General features: G+C 33.6%; 1 long non-coding RNA gene across 1 annotated transcript in view; it reads right to left on the reverse strand.

Annotated features, from left to right (window-relative positions):
• Nucleotides 1-229: 229 nt before the first annotated feature.
• LOC146436078 (uncharacterized) overlaps nucleotides 230-17,272 on the reverse strand; it is a 113,065-nt gene continuing 96,022 nt past the window's right edge. The window contains exon 7 of the long non-coding RNA XR_014852506.1: nucleotides 230-737. This is a non-coding gene — a long non-coding RNA (uncharacterized LOC146436078). The remainder of the gene's footprint in view (nucleotides 738-17,272) is intronic.

The raw sequence follows: 17,272 nt of genomic DNA on the forward strand, positions 1-17,272 counted from the left end.
CTGGATAGTTTTTGTTGGATGTATAAAACATGCTAATACTGACATAAATTGCTATTTAGTCTATTTTAATAAGTACTATACTAATTAACTTACTGATAAATTCAATATGTACACTCAGACTTCTTTAGAGTGCCATTTTTGTATATCATTAATTAGACCCAAATAAGTGTTTTTAGAGTAGTTCTCCTAAGAAAAGTGTTATTTAAGAATTAAAACAAGAATGGCAATGAGAACACCACTTTACAGTAATACAAATGTATTAAAAGTGATAAATGTGAAATTTTGGGAATAGCTGACTTCTCTGTTTCACATAAAAAAGCAAGGCTTCCTCTCCTCAATCAGCAAAATTTCCCATAACTTCAATGGCACAGCATCCAAACTGTCAAAACCCACAATCCTGTTGCATTATATGACAGTTCAGAGTATATTTCATGGGCTGTAAATCATCCTCAGCATTTCACTGAGAAACAGCAATGTTAACAAGCCTCTTCCATTGGCTAAACCACGGGAAGCCCATGAAAACTGTCATCAGCAGACCAGGAGTACACCCACATTGTGGCAGCAGAAAGAGCAACTGAAAAAGGAGCTGAGGCATGGCTCACTTTAGCACAACTGGCAAGGAGGAAAGAAAAATAACAATAATAATAACAAAAAGTAAAATACTTGCCTAGGAAGTATATCACTGTCATTATTCCATAGCCTCACTGACACACCAGAATTATGAACAGCCACAGCATCTATAGAAAAGAAATAAAGTGCCACACAAAAATTTTGATTTCTTCTTTTTTTTTTTTTTTTTTTCTCAGAGGACTTTACTGACTCTGATAGGAAAAGAAATGGTGTACTGCAGTTTAAATATATTTCATCCTTTGTAAATGTACAGTCACCCGCAGAACCTCACTTCAGGAATTACTCCAGATTGATGTAGACATGAACAGTCAGCAGGCCAGAAAAACAGCTTACCAGGAAGAAAAATGTAGTACACCAAGCAAAACACAGCACAACATTGTGTGTTATGTGGAAGTGAAAAACTTGGCCGTTGTATTTATCACCCCATTCCATTGCGTGCAGCAGTTACTGTGAGTGCTTGTATCAGCAAGCATTGGAGGTGAATATCAAACACACAAGCAAGCATTATAAATACACTATGAGAAACTTCAAAAGCTGCCATGGTTTCCTTGGCTCTGAAGGCTCCAAGCACTCCTGAGAGCTGCCTACCTGTAACCAGACCCTTCACCCCCTGGCAGGATGGACATTGTAGAAGGACCTTGTCCTGTGGAAGGACATTGATGGCTGGGACACTTTCCTGCTCTCTGAGAGGGACACCCTTCACACCCTCACACCCTCCTGGCAGCCAAATGCTTCTTCACAGAGGGGGGGACTTGCAGTGCTAACCTCTTAAATGCCCACCCTTCCCCTGTGAGATTCCTCCTTCCCCCCAAACACAGTGGCCTGGGATAAAGTACTAAATCATTAAAAAACAAAAGGAGGAGTTCACAAAAAAGAGTTTACAGTAAGCAAGAATTACTGTGGTAAACTTCAGGTGAGTGATTGTTTGCTCAAGTAATGATATACTAAAAGCTGAATAATTTCATCCATCTGCAGTCATAGGGGACTGTGGATACTGAAGCCACCAGGTCTTTTTATAAAACATGAGGAAGGAGAGGGGGAAGATGCCCAAAGGATTACTTTTCATTAGGGTGAAAAATCCCTGAGGAAAAACCTTGGAAAAAATAAATTTAAAACCTTTATTAGAAAAACAACTTCAGGGATAAATCTCTATGGAGACAATCAAACTGATTAAAGAGTTTTTCTTGCTTGATTCCAGATCAAGATAATAGATCCTGGATGGTGATGATAATTATTACTGCAATTGTTGAAAATAGAGGCTTAAAGTGAAAAATATGAGTCTTTTCATAAAGTGAATAAGCACCTCTGTTCAAAATATTTTCTAGTTTGAAAGGAAAAGTAAGGTAAAATAAGGAAAAGAAATTTTTTAATGCTCATTTGTAGGGAAAAAATGGTACACAAAGAAATCTAGTGCCGTTCTTATGGTTAAAAAGGAAATTTATATCAATGAACAAATTAATAGAAATCAGCTGAATTACAGTGGAAGGTCTTCTTCTCTTTACAATAAATGATACATCCAGGTAAAATAGCAAAAATAACTCTATAACATGCATATAGTCAAATTCAACAGCCCACATAGCTTTGCCTAACTGCAAGAAAAAAGTAAAATTTTCAGAATATTAAGATGTCAAGCTTTTCAATGTTTCTTTACTTCTATTTATTTTATTCAACTAAATTGTTACTAAAATTTTGTACCAGTGTTTCCAGAGAACATGCAACTCTAAAAATAGATGCATGCTTAACCAGCCTCAGGGTTTGCTCCCAAAAAAGGGGAAAAAAATTTTCCTTTCCATTTTTCAGTATTTTTCAGGGCTTTGCTTCAAAAAGATTCAGCAAAAATTTTCGGTAACAGCTCAAACTGCAGACAAATGTCTGTGTTTCAGGGTCTTGTGAGCTTATCAGAAGCTTTTGAAAGGCAGATTAGAAGATTACAAATGTCCATTAGGACTATTTGAACAAAAAAAGTTACAGCAATGTGCTCTCCAGCTCACAAGGTTTCACAACGGGGTGTGTATGATGGATGTGCATCTGTTAGTAGAAATTATAGATAAGCACCCCAGGTTTTGACTTATCCCTAACTTACTCAAAATTTTGTTTAAAATTCAGCCTGGACCTTCAAATTAAAGAATGTTTTCTAATATCTATCAGTCTTTATTGGTGATAAATGCAATCAGAGATCTTGTTCTATCTTGGGTAAATGTGATCATTGTTCCCTACAAATATGCAAAGAAAATTGAGAAAATTAAAAATAAAAACTAACACAGTGTATTGAAGATTTTTTTGAACAGCAAAAGAGTCATACTCTCAGTGCTTTTGAAGGACTAAGCTTAATTTTATTAACTGCAGATTATTAAAGCCTCTTTTTTTTTCTTTTTATGTTGTTCAATATTATATTTGTACTGCAATAAAAAATACATTCTATAACTGACTGCAAGCAATCTATGAGGAAATTTTGTTACTGGATTTTATTCATAAATAGAAAAGTGTGGTCAAATAATCCATCTGTATTATTTATATTTTTAAAATAATACCTGGGTTTTTTCCACAATATTTTAGCAGCATTAAACATTATAAATCACAAAAAAAGAAGAAATGGAATTGCTATTTCATGAGAGAAATACCTCTGACTTTAGAAATAATTTTATTGTTCTGAGCTTTGACTATAATCAAGGTACTTAGTAGCATGATTTCATTTATCCTTCTGCTAAAAGGGCAAAGCTGATAGACAGGTGACTGATGACAAGTTGAGTGTTTCTTCTATGATATGATAGCTATGATAAACAGTAGGGAGAAATTACACTAATCTGAGAACTTAATTTTCTTCTGCCAATAACTAAAATTCCAGAATTATTTGGTATTGGTATACCTGGAGTTTGTTAGTCGTTCAGGTGAAAAAGTTTATTTCCCAGATGAAGCAAAATGGTTGTTTGAGTATTGGTATTCAAAAATTAACAAAAGAAGTAGTAGTCTTTTGGTCTTGCAGCAGGTTATTCACTTGTTTGTTATTTGTCACTATTACAGCTTTATGACTTTAAAACTTTGCATTAATTGCTGACAAAATGGATAGCTAAAACTGAAACAGAAACCAATATGATGCCATTCATTCATTCTGAAATGTTCAGGTGGCATGCACTAAAAAAGGATATCAAATAAAAATGATCTAGAGTTCTCAGTACCAGAAAATTTAAGCTGTGGAGCACAAGTGTGAGAAAACACTTGGAAAAATTCCTCCTTGATCTGACTGGGTGAATAGGTTGGCTGATCCAGCTACAGGATAAAGATAAGGACCATAGATAATCAGGATAGAGGGAGATGCTTCATAACTCAGGATGAATCATGTTTCTTATTACCATTCAATTTTCCCTTAATTAATGGGATGCAGCTGTAACATTTACTCATCTATCTGCCTGCAATACAATTGAGTAACCATCAATAAATAATAAGTTCAGGGGCATTGTTTACTTTTTTTTTAAAAGTCAAAGTTCTGAGTGTGTGCTGTGGGTTTGGCTGCTTAAATTCAGGACCAAGTTAGGTAAAGGCACAAGTGTTCAGCTTTGGAGGGACCTGCTTGAGAAAGGTCTGCTGGGAATGCTTACCTGGATTTCCTATGCTAGCAGATTCGACTTTGCTGAATGTCTGTATCATCCTTTACCTGTTTGTTCTGACCCTAAATATCTAGACTTCAGTTTTGGCACTGCAAGGCATTGTGGCATAGATGTAATTTTAAGCGCATAAAGTGCACAAACATGGATTTCATTAATACCTTTCATATTTTTGAAATTATACACATGCAAAAGCAAGCCCTTAAAAAATGACATTAGAAATTATAATTTTTCATTCAAAGGTAATCCCAAAAATGTTGAATTTAAGATCTTTTCAAAAATATTAAAACCTCCCTAATTACCAAGTCCACCATGTCAGCTCAGCAACCTTCACAAATATTGTGTTCTAGCAGCCCAAGGTTGTTGTTTTTGCTAGAAAAAATGCCAAACTCATGGAAAATTGCCTCACTAGTCAGTTTTTTTAAAACAGAAAGATGAAATTCAATAACAAGGCCTTCCTATCCCCTCTCCTATATATTTCAGTTGCAGAGCTTTTAAGCTATTTAAAAACAATAAGAAAACATTTGGGTGATATTCACTTAGTTATGGATATCCAACTAAAAACGTGTAATGTATATATGGAATTATAGAATCCAAAAAATTCTGGAGGTAGCCATCTGATAATAGAAAATGTAATTTTTCTAAACCAATATCATTGAAATGTGGCAAGACATGGATGTAGACAAATCGTAACATTGCAGGTCTGATACAGAGTTCTGCTGTGCTGAGAGTCTGAAGGAAATAAGATAGATGGAATCAGATAACTTCCAGCTTTGCATGGGCTTCTTGCTCCTCGGGGATACAGGCAATCCTTTTGCTCATATTCTGCAGTAGAAACCTAAAGGACTGAAGCAAACTCACTGTGGGGAAGCAGGGAACTCAGATGAATTTAATGTATTGAATTGGTTTATAGCAGTATAGTAGAACCTCTTCTAGAGGGTCTTTCCGAGGACAAAGCAAGCAATTCATATTTGGCTCAATAACATTCGCTTACATAGCAGGAAAGAATAATTACTCCATCGTAGGAATGAAAGGTGAAATTTTATAGATTAAGTTATTTTGTGGGTCAGATAAGATGATCATGGTAGTTCTTTTTGACCTTAAAATCTATGGATCTGTGTATTAAGCTGTAGAGACCTGTCTAGATTTTTATATTTAGACTAAAATTGAATACTGTTTGGAACGATTAGAAATTTTTTTCCCTCCCTCTTAAAGGCATAACAGGAGGCAAATACTGATTTTACCTATACTTTTAAAAATCTCCAACATTTTTTTCATTCCCCCGGACTAATTATGAATTTAAAAGGCTTTTGCCATCTTTGACTGACTTCTTTGGCAACAGATTTAGAAGTCACATGCAGTGAATACAACCATGTATCATTCATTGGTCTTTGCAGCACATAGTGTATGGCAAAATATAATGAATATGAAGCACTATTTCATAGCTTCACATCAAGTTAGTATGATAATAAAGAAATGTTGAATTATGCAGTTTGATTGCCTAAAAATTGGAAGGAATTATTTTCACTTCTGTGACAATACTTTAAAGCTAATCAATAAATGGTGAAGAGCTGACTGTTAAATTATTTCACACCCTGAAAATACTTAGCATCTCCCAATTTCTGTGAATAGCAAAGGCAAAAGCAGAGACAATGGCCAGATTGTGTTTATTTTCATGAATTATTTTTTTCAACTCAAACTGTCTGCTGTGTTCCAAAAGAGTGCAATTTGCTAGAAATATTTCCACAAAATAAAAGTATCAAATGCAAAAATAGTGGCACCCAGTGGTCAAGACATACCTTATTTTTATGCTCAAAACAACAAATTATTTTTTCTGGGAAATGCCGTACTTCTTTCTGCTGGAATATAGTATGTCCTGTTTCAATGAAATGACGAATTGCCACTTTACCAGCATTCGTTGCCATAGACTGTTTTCTCATGTTCAATAAGATTCACATTGATTTTGGGATAATTTGTTTCTGTGAGCAAAGTGGTTTTGAGCAATCAATACAAGTTGTTGATTGTCTGTAAGGTAATTAATTCCTTAGAGGTCACGTCTGAAGAAGAGGTTTTATACAAAGATAAACCCAAAATTTCTTCTATTCAAATTTCACATTTACTTTTCCCTAGCTAAAATGTGATTTTTTTTTTTTTAATTTTGAAAGAGAAATCAAATGATTTGGTGGTTTACAATGAAGATGTGGTTTCACTTCAATTTAGTTCAGTTTCCTACATAGCTGTTCTACTTTCTCTACCTTACCAATTCATATTAGTCTATACATGTGAAAACCTCACCAAAGTCTTGTGATTCTTTTGGTCAAAATTGCTAACACACCTTAAGCTGCTTATCAGCTCTGGATGAAGATAAACTACTAGTTCTCCTGTGTCTTCCAAATCAACTTTTGTATAACCAGATATGTGATTTCACCATTCACTGAAAAAGAACTATGGGGCAACTGAATGTAGAGGCCTTAAAACCATCCATCCATGAACAACAGCTACTGAAAACAGCTCACCTATAGGTGAAATACAAGAATGGAACTGAAAGAGTTTATCAGTAGAACAGGATCAAACAAATACAGATAAAAGAAAATAACGTCTTGTCCCCGCAACGTCTTTTTTTTCCTTTAGGAAAAGAATTTTCATGTGCTACGTATGGTAACTACTACCTCCAATATTGTGGTAAAATCTATTATCTCACAACATTATCATTGTAACTAATATTATGTACAAAAGTCAGCAATCAAAAGATTTGTGGGAATATCTGGCTCCACAAAAACTGTTTTCATTGGAAGTTTTATACTTCTTTTTTCCAAACACAATTAGGATTTATCCCAATCAGTAGTAGTTGTACATGACATTTCTTTAAGTAAAAATGTTATAGCAGCTACAGGTGCTGTTTTCTCCGCTACAATGAAATGCTGCTGTATTTTTGTCACATCTTGCCTTTAGGTCAAATCTCTTCCTGTTTTATCAGCATAACAACTAATGTTAAGTCCAAAACATAGTATTTAAAAGAATTCTAGAAAATATTATGAACTATACTGAATCAGGGAAAAAAAACCACCCCAAACAAACAGATAAAACCAAAAAAACCAGAATTTTCTTTTTCCCATTAAAAATCTAAAAGTATTTACTGAAAGTTTGCACACATATTCAAATTTCATGTATGCCTCAGAATATTTAAATTTTTCACTGAAGATTGTACAAATATTAATAAAATAAGCATTCTAGGGCATTGTTAGAATTAAAATAATGGTGAATTTAATTTATTTTAATTTAAATTATACTACCAATATTAAGTAGTTAAGTGTTTTTATTACACTCTACTGTTGATCAGTTTGCTAAAAAGTAAGCTTAGCAGGTCCTATTAGCCAGAATAAGTCATATATCTCAAATAAAAAGAAACAAAATAACCTAATTCTATTTTCAGATGCCTGCAAAAAAGGTAGAAAGAAAAAGAATTGTTTTAAGTTGTGTTCAGATTTGACTTACAAAGCCATAAAAAAGATATTAACACATATGCATTTTCATCTTTATCAGAAGCTGTAAACACCACTACAACTAGCTCAGAAAGGCCAATTCAGTATTTGTAAAATAGAAAGAAACTTTCAACATAGTGTTTTCTACATAGCCCTCACTGTCTTGTGAGGGCAAAAACTGGCATTTTATCCTGTTAAATATGGTTTGAAGCATAATTTTTCAAAAAGTATAAATAACTGCAAATGCCTATTCAGCTCTTCTGAAGAACACACTGTGTTTTTCCAGCAGAGCTGTCTGCCAGTGAGACTTTGAGCCAGCTCTGGATTAGGTTCTTTCCCACTTCCCTTCTCTTTCCTCACGCGCCAGTGTGCCAAGGACATTTTTTTTAGTATCTTCCTTTGTGGGTTTACCTCTTCAAATCATGTTATTTTATTGCCCACTAACATAATTATTAAGCAACTAGGAGAACCTAGACTGTATTTGGCTTTGAATTTTGGATCTCCTTACTATACAGAATGGGAAGAAATTTTGTTTCTTAAGTAATGATCAAAAGTGATGACCAATGCCCAAGTATTATCTTTTTTTTTTTTTTTTTTCCTTGCGGTGAACCTGGATGCCATTTGACAACATCATTTTCTGTGTCTGAGGTGTTTGAGTAGAAAGTTATTCTGAAGACCATTTCACTGAAATTAACACCAAAACTAAACACCTCAGGTATTTGAAATCCTGTAGAGCTCAAGCAGATGAGCATTTGAAGAAAGAAATAACACAAATTAAAGCTGAAAAATATATTTAGCCTGTTTTCAATGAGCTGAACTGCTTATAATTCTTGAAAAAGTGTAATGAGATCTGAACATGCATGAGAAGTTTGTTATGTCCATTACACAACACAGTCTACTATCAGCTCATTGGTTAATTCCAGAAACAGGTTGCTACTTATTAGAAAAATTGCCCTTTTTTTAAATTTAATTACTGCAGAATGGAAGTCAGACTTTTTAGAAAACAAGACTTTAAGAAATAAATTCTATTTATAAATAAAGAAATTGTGATCAAAACTAATACACTTGAGAAAATATACTTTTTTTAGCACTTGCTACTATCATGAGTCTTCCTATTGAAGAAACATTTCAAACATGAATTATTGATCATAATATAGAATTTCCATTTCAGATGTCTTTGTCTTTTTGGTTTTCAGAGTTTGTGGAAAAAATGTTAAGGGGTGGAGTTGCTTTTTTTGAGTTAGCTTTTTCTGGAACATGTCTTAAGAGAGCTCAGATTCTTGACCAAATAACAGAACCAGTCACAGTCTTTCTTGCTTAGTTGTGTAGTAAGTGATAGTATTTTTTAAAATTAATATAAAAAGAAATTGAATACGAACAGGATGGATTGCATCAAATATGTACTACACTGTTCTGAGAATCTGAGTTCAAGCAAAGTTCAGTGGCTTACTGCTTCACTGAAGAAAAACATGGGCATGGAATCAAGCTTGCATTAGCAGAAACCTATCAGAGGTATCTTCTGGCTCCTAAACTAACGTGATTTAATATATGTATCATACTAAAAACATGGGCAGTGGATATGAGTTCTACATCTTGCTGAATGCATTCAACTCCTCCACAGTAATTTAAGACATGTGAAGATAATTCTGGGAAAGATTGTCGGGTCAGAATGTGTTCAGGAATGAAGACAAAAAATCTTTTGTGCGTAGTATAAACAGTAGCTTCAGGCTGATATAATTAAATTCCACACTGCATGCTAAACTAAGCTGAGTGTGTCTGTCTGTGAAGTACATTTTAGAATAGTTTTAGACAAAGCTCAGTATTTTTCAGACTAGTATATTTAAATGTTGTTTTGAGGTTGTTTTTTAAAGCACTGTTAACAAGGAACAAATATTTTTTTTAAAAAAAGTTTTACCTCACTTTGGAGAATTAACTTTCAATGTCTCAAGGTTCTAACAGTACAAAGAGCTATCCTGGGCTTCAGGACGATCTGGGAACTGCCATTTCAGTCTGTGGCTGAGATGTTGTTGCAGATAAGCTGCCATATATTTGATACTTACAATCATAATTAGTTACTCTCTCTCCTTGTGTCCCATAAAATGAAATAAAAAATACACATATTCAGCAGATTTTGAAAGCACCACAAAGCTTTTCTACTTTACACTTCCATAACATTTAAAATAGGCTCTTCTTCATTTCATCGCAAGTTACAACTGAGGAATCCAAATTCCCTGCTGTAGCTTTAGGGAGGGAAAATCAAAAGCTTATCTTAATAGTGTAGAATTGCCCTTCATGAAAGCAGGCAATCATCATCTATGCTAATTAATGAACATTTATCTCATTTAGGACTGCCAGAGGGATTTTTTTAGAAGACAAAAACAACAAAAACAAACAGAACCCCCAAAACCCAATTTATTCCAGTCTCTTTATCCTCTCTTCTGGCTGCCAATTTCTCTTCTCAGACACATTCAGCAGTCCCTGACTCACTTTCTTTTCATTGTTCTGTGAATGTATTTTGATGATGGCTCTAAGCAAAGCCTTTGAGACGAAGGTGAGCCACAGTTTCTGTCTCTCTTCAGTGTGTCAAAAAGGCTGCTCTCAAGATGAAGTCAAGCAGATAAGAAGTATTAGGAAGAAACTGAATGGAATCTCATGGTGAAAACTATCAGGAAGTAACAAGGACTGGTAGCTGACTGAGGGAAGAAAGAGATCAGGATCTCAAGGAGCCTGAAAGAAAAAAAGATATTTTGGACTGATACAGTAAAGCAAGTGGGAGGATTCTTTTGAACTTTCATCATTAGTCCTGGCAAAACTTCCAATGCCAGATATATTCCAGACAATATAAGAAAGGTTTGAATTTCTCTATAATGTAGACATAGTTATAAAACCATGAAAAATGATTCAATTGATTTTTCTTAAAGCATTCATCTGTCAGTTGTATGCATGTTTATGCCATATGAACACATGCATGTGTTTAACACTTAAGGCCTATTGTTACTCTTTTTGGTAAGTTTTTCTTTAAATGTGACACCTTCCAGTGTTTTATGTGGGGAAAGTTCTAGTGTTCCAATCATGTAAGGTCAGACTGGATTCTATCTAAATAACTAGAATAAGTTAGATCTAGAAAAGAATTTTGATAGGAAAAAAAAGAAGGTGATAGAAAAATGTAGACTTTTTTTTTATCTGCAAGCTTCTTTCAACTTTTGGTTTTAAAATCATCATTTTTTTTCAGAGTCAATCTAATTCTCAGAAAAAAGGCAAAAAAAGGATTGTGAGAAATTTAGTGGCTTATCTTTTATTCTCTTTTTAGTTTTGGAAAATAAAATTAACAACAAAATGTGCTATGAGCAAAGGAATAAATTAGATCTTATTTTCTAGGCATCTGTGTCTCTCAGCATAACTTCAACAGTCAACTTGGCATTTTCCTTGCCTTTAACTATTCTGCAGTAATTTCTCTGATTCTTTCCGTCCCAGCTCCATTAATCCTACAGGCAAATCCCAAAGTTACCTTCTGTATCACCAAATCATCACCCAGGAAAGAGGTAGGGAATACTGTTGTTGCTTTGATGATCCAGCAATCCAAGCAGAACATGTGAATTCAGACTACATTTTTCTCAAATAACAGAGTTCATCTTCTATATCCACCTAAACAATTTCCTAAGGAAAGGAATAGAATATCCATGGCACTGGAACCCTTCACGTACCTTTTATTTGAGGACTCAGTAAAAGTTTCAAAACTTATTAAGGTGGGAGTGACAGATGGAAAAACAGACTTGAACTACTGAAAAAATCACCTTCAAATTATCTCTTCCCCACAAATGGAATATTATGCTAAGTAATAAGAACTCTATAGTTTTAATGAAAAAAATTCTCCCAAATGATTGTATTCCTGAGAGAAGAAAACACAGGAACTTCAAAACTACATTTGGAACAAAACTCTTTCAAGAGTTGATAGATGTTTGAACATTGCTTGTTATGAAACCTTTGCATTTAAGAAAAAACATATAACATATAAAGAAAATAACATTTGCAAAAGAACTTGCATGGCTCTCATTTTTATTCACATTCTCTTTCCTCAGTGGAGAGAATCACTTAGAGTATATGAAATAAACGTAATTGTGAGGGCCTTCAATTTAAACTGGCTTATTCTCCTTTTTCTCTTGCAGGCCGGGTCAATATATTTATGCTTGAGAACTGTGTTCTACTGTTTGGGGACAGGTTATTCGTTTTGTGGTAAAACCATCTGGCCATCCATCATTATGTCAGCCTTTGGCTTTACTCAGCTGGTGACTATTTTCTTGCCTTGTTCAGGAGAGTGAGTTAACCTGTTCTAATAAGGTTTCGAGGGAATCCATCAGCTGTTTTCTCCCTTATATTATTAATGAGCTCTATAAGATTTTTTTTTACTGAAGAGCTGAGTTTTCACCTGCTAAATATCCATACATTCATGGGATTTGCTGCATGTAAGCTTGACTTCTGCTTATTTTTCTGTGTTTAGAAATATTTTTTTATTATTTTCATCTACTGAATCAAATAAAGTAAGCTCTTCATGTTAATTTACTATTTTTACTTCTTCTAAGTTAAACAAAAATATTTTCAGATTTGATTAATTTGTTACAGAATTGTCTCATTACTTGGCATTGCTGTGGGGGAATAATATAAAAAATTCTTTCAGTAAATTCTATATTTTCAAAATTATTATTTAAGATACATAATGTGGGCTGATTCAGTATTTAGCACATTTATGCTGTCATGCTTCTATATCTTCCTATCTGCTGCCAGTTCATGGTACAATTGAAAAAAAATTGAGACTATATAATTATAGCTCAAAAAACCCAATGTTTTCAGTCTGAAGGAATGAAAATTCTCTTTTTTTTAAAATTCATGTTATTTCCTGTATCAGAATTTGGCTTCAAGCTCTCATCTTTAAACAAAATTAAAACTAGAACTCCTATATTCTTCATTTCTTGGTAAAAAACCTTATCTGTTAGACTGTTAAGGTCTAACAGTCACAAATTTTTGTTCTGAGCTGGTATTATTTTAATTTTTTTTAATTGTTACAGGACATAATGGCAAACATCAAATGTTTTTAAAGCCTGACTCAAAGTCTTCTGTATTGTCAATACCATCTTCATTTTTGTAAAGGAAAAAAAATTAATTTGTTTTGTGTCTTTCTCTAATGAGTGCTTTGGGCTAACGTGCATGAGATTTTATGTAGTGTTTGTCTAAACAATTTTGCTATTCTTATAACTACACTTTGGAGTTCTACCTTGTGACAGGAAATGTAACTTCACATTTAGCTTCAAAAACAAAATTAAGACCTTTTACAGTCTGATTACGTTCTGGGATCTTGTGTAAATTAAATTTCCATGAAAGAGACACTTGAAAAATACTGAAGACATCACTGTTGCTATCCATGTGTCTGCCTGCACAAATAACTTCTTGATATCTCTACATGACATTGGAAAAAAATTAATTGATAATTAACAAATTTAATAGACAGTAAGTGGACCTCAAGGCAAAGATGTCAGCTATTATGCCATGAAGCTTTTCTCCTTTCCTCCAAAAGATATTGTGTGTTACATGGAAAAAAAATAGCAATATCAGAAGATGTTGTCAACTCTCAGTTCTGGAATACCTAATCCCACATTAAAGGTAAGGAGAATCTTAATAAGGGGAAATTGACCCCTGAAGCAAAGGGGAGATTTGAACCTCTCTCATGCCTTGAATGGACAGGAAAAGGCTTCCTTCCTCCAGCTGGTATGTGAATATTGCTTTTGCTTGTCCCTGTCTGTCTTGACAAGACTAAAAACATAATGTCTCAAAAATGTCAATGCAGTTTGTTGAGTAAATGCCAAAATGAACTGGTTTTACATTTCTGTAACATAAATATTTGGATTCAAACAGAAGTAATTATAGATTCAATCAAAATTATAACTATCCTGCCAGAGGTGGGTTGCTCTATTCCGCTTGTGACTTTCATGTTTTTAACAGTTTTATAAAAATTTATTTTGAAGCCTTTATGAAGTCCTGAGCCATATAGAAACTGTTTTTATGGTTGTTGCTAGTCTCATCATTAGTTAATAAAGTTTTAATTTGATTCCTAAACATCTAGACATAAAGTTTTCCATTTCTTGAGTGCCTCGAAAATTCATGATCTGTAGAGTGTGTAAGACTTTTTTGGAAATGTATTTGTCACTAAAGGGTTTCTTCTCTACTTAAAAAAAATAAATTGCTAGTGCATCTGGATAAGTTTTTTGAAAAACATCTGTGTTTACAGTTTTATTGTTTTTCACTTTACTCAAACTAGTATGTATCTATATGAATAGGTATGTCTTTATGCATTATGCATAAGCCTTATGGAACAATACATAATGCATAAGAACAAATACATTGAGTCCCATTCACTGCTTACTGTAGAAAACTTGTCTTTAAACCATATCATTAAAGTTTTGGTGATGTTTCTTTCACATTGGAATCAGACACCACTTTGTAGGGAATTTTTTATAATGGCACTTCAGAGAAGCTTTGGGGTAATTCTGCAGGTGTTCTTATGATTATGTATAAAACTTAATTCTGTTTCTTTAAGAGGCTGTAATGGAAACCAAAGGATTAATCACTTTTTGTTATAAGAAATTGTAACAACTATCTCGTGTAATTTTAAGAAGCTACCAGATCCTCATTGTCATATATTGCAGATTAAGATTGTGTGAAGATGAGGTGCTCTGTTCCTCAGACATGTCCACCTAGATAAAAAGAGAAAGAAAGCTGACTGATAGTACTAACCTTTATTTTAATCAAAAAGAAGATTGTGAGGGGGAGGTAGTCAATATTCTAACTTGCTTCAGCCTCTTTGAACAGCAAATATCTCAGATGTTTAAACTCTGGTGGGATGAATGATGAACAATGGCACATTAAATAGTTGCACTACTATTTTATGTTTCCATTATCTTAATTCTCTATACCATTCATAAGTTTCATCAACTGAGTATGTGAAAAAAATAATAATAAAATGTGTGACAACTCTGCAATTCGGTGATGTAGTTCCTAAAATATTACAATTTAATATTCAAAGGTTAATGACAATGGAATGCACAGTAGGAGAGCTTTGAGATTTTAAGATAGGGATGGACATGTAAATAGCCCAGCCACTAAATCAGAGAAAACAGATAGATATAATCAGAGTAACCGAGAAATATGCATTCAGTAATTAGTCATTTTTCCTTATTATGCCTCTATTGCTATCTGTAAGTGGTTTTAGTTCTGTCAATATACAGTTGCTTTACACAAATATATACACACACATACCAATATCCTCAAATGCTAAATCAGAATTCATACTTCAGAGATTTGTTGTCTACAGTCCAGATCATGCTGTGAACTTGGTATCACAAATCATGGTATCAGTGTGTGTTTTCAATTAAATGAAAAAGAGATTCATCCATATAAAGATATGAACTTTTGTGGAATCCCAGTACAAACAGGCCTGATTATAGGCCATCTAAAGTGCACTTCTATCTCTTTGCTGTATTTGGAGATTTCGGATCAATCTTGTGTATCTGTACCTGTGTTCAAGTGCAATAACTGGAAGCAAATGACACTTTAGAGGACACTGTGAGATCAAGCAGAGCATCCAAGTTTTACATACCTTGAAACTGAATTATTTGAATAATTTTCATTTATCAAACCTAATGATGAAAAAAGCTAAACAAGTCTCTACAGCAGGTCACAATTCAAATGAGGCAGTCTCAGGCCAGAATGACTCAATCTGAAAATGAAAATATATACAGACTCTAAGTAATGAAACGCATTAAGAAAAATACCTAATAATACTTTTAAAAGATAGAAAGAAACATATAGAAACTTCTTTTTCTTGACACTTGTTCATTTTTTGAACATGTTTTTGGTTTTATTTATTAAACAGACTTGGGTAATTCTGTGTTTTGTTTACCAAAAAATGCAATTTTGCAATTCATTATTTCTGTGAAAATTATTAGAATGCGTGAATCATTTAAGTCAAATAACAAGGCAAAAATGATAGTAAAATAAAATAAAATAAAACAAAAGAAATATAATCTCCTGCCTTTCAGTTTTCACTGTACTAAAAAGGCTGAGGATCTGAGTTCAATTGATTATCACAAAAGGTGACTTTTCCTTTCTCCGCAGCATGCAAAACAGAATGCCTAACTTTTAGGATGAATTTCCCTCATTTTACCATCATAATAAATAAACTTCAGCATACAGTTTGCAGAGATATCATTAAATGGGGATGTCCTCAATTTCTTTCTTTACAAAGTGGGATCATCTCGTCATGTGTTCTTTCTTTCCTAGCTGTTGAGATTCCGGATTTCATGCAACCACCTGAGCTACTTGGGGAACTTTAATTTCCAAGACCTGGGCAGCCTGCCTACCTTTGCACACACTTAATAAAATCAGACAGAAAGAATTACAGACTTAAAAGGGGATGGAAAAAAAATGCTTATGGAAAAAGTAACATAAGGTTGTTATTCTAAAGAGGGTTCACATTTGTTTTCAATATGAAACTTGAATATAGCATGGAAAATTGAAATAGGTTTTTTTTTGAGGGCTGCACTAACACAAAAAAATTAATAGAAAATGTGATTCCAGATTGTAGGGAATACCTGGCATACAACAATTTGAATATGAATAAATCCTAAACAATTAGTTCTCTCTACTTGGTTTAATCTTTTTGAGACAAAATAATTGCATCTGCATTGTTTACCTGTTTACCCTATTTTTGTTAATTATAGGTGGAGGGTTTTTTCATCCCAGTATAAGAGGCAATGCCACTTCTGTTTTATAAACTACCTGGTTTTAAATGTTATCCAAAGTGCTGAAGTAATCAGTAATGACAGGAGATAAATGGAATATATGACTTCTTTAGCTTAGGAAAAACAGAACTCTGTGAAATGAGTCTTCCAAAGAATTTTGAATTTTATTTGTTTATTTCCACTTAGATTTGCATGAGTAAGGTACAATAACACACAGATTTAACTATATGCCAGATGCAAAGTAGAAGTCAACCCCATCCCTCTCAGAAATTATGATATGACAACTTTCATTAGTTCAGTACTTAACATGCAATGACTTTTGCTTTCTCCTGTGCTTCTCACCCTCTCTGGTGTACTGCACACTAAAATGGTTAATTCCTTGCTTGTTAGCTTGATGCTGCATCCCTGCAATTTACAAATGATTCTCCCCAGCCCTCAAGCTTTGGTATTTGGCTCTCAAAACTTCCTTGGAAATATTTCAATTATTTTCAATGCATGTGATGAATAATATAAGCAATGTCTATGTCTCAAATGATATAATTGAGAAATTAGACATAAAGATTAGGATTCTTTTAGGAAGAATTATGGCTACACAGCAACCTAGATGCCTCATGTTCAAGGAAGCCAACCCCAAATATCAAGGAAAAAATAGAAATGTAGACTGTTTAGCTACATGTCACAAATTAAAAATGAGGTTTTACCACCTTTATTTTGTTCCCAGAAAGATTGCTTTTACTTAAATTGCTACTGAGAGCTCCTACATTCT

The sequence above is a fragment of the Lichenostomus cassidix genome, chromosome 5, assembly GCF_008360975.1.
Source record: "Lichenostomus cassidix isolate B80296 chromosome 5, HeHo_3.0, whole genome shotgun sequence".
NCBI lineage: Eukaryota > Metazoa > Chordata > Aves > Passeriformes > Meliphagidae > Lichenostomus > Lichenostomus cassidix.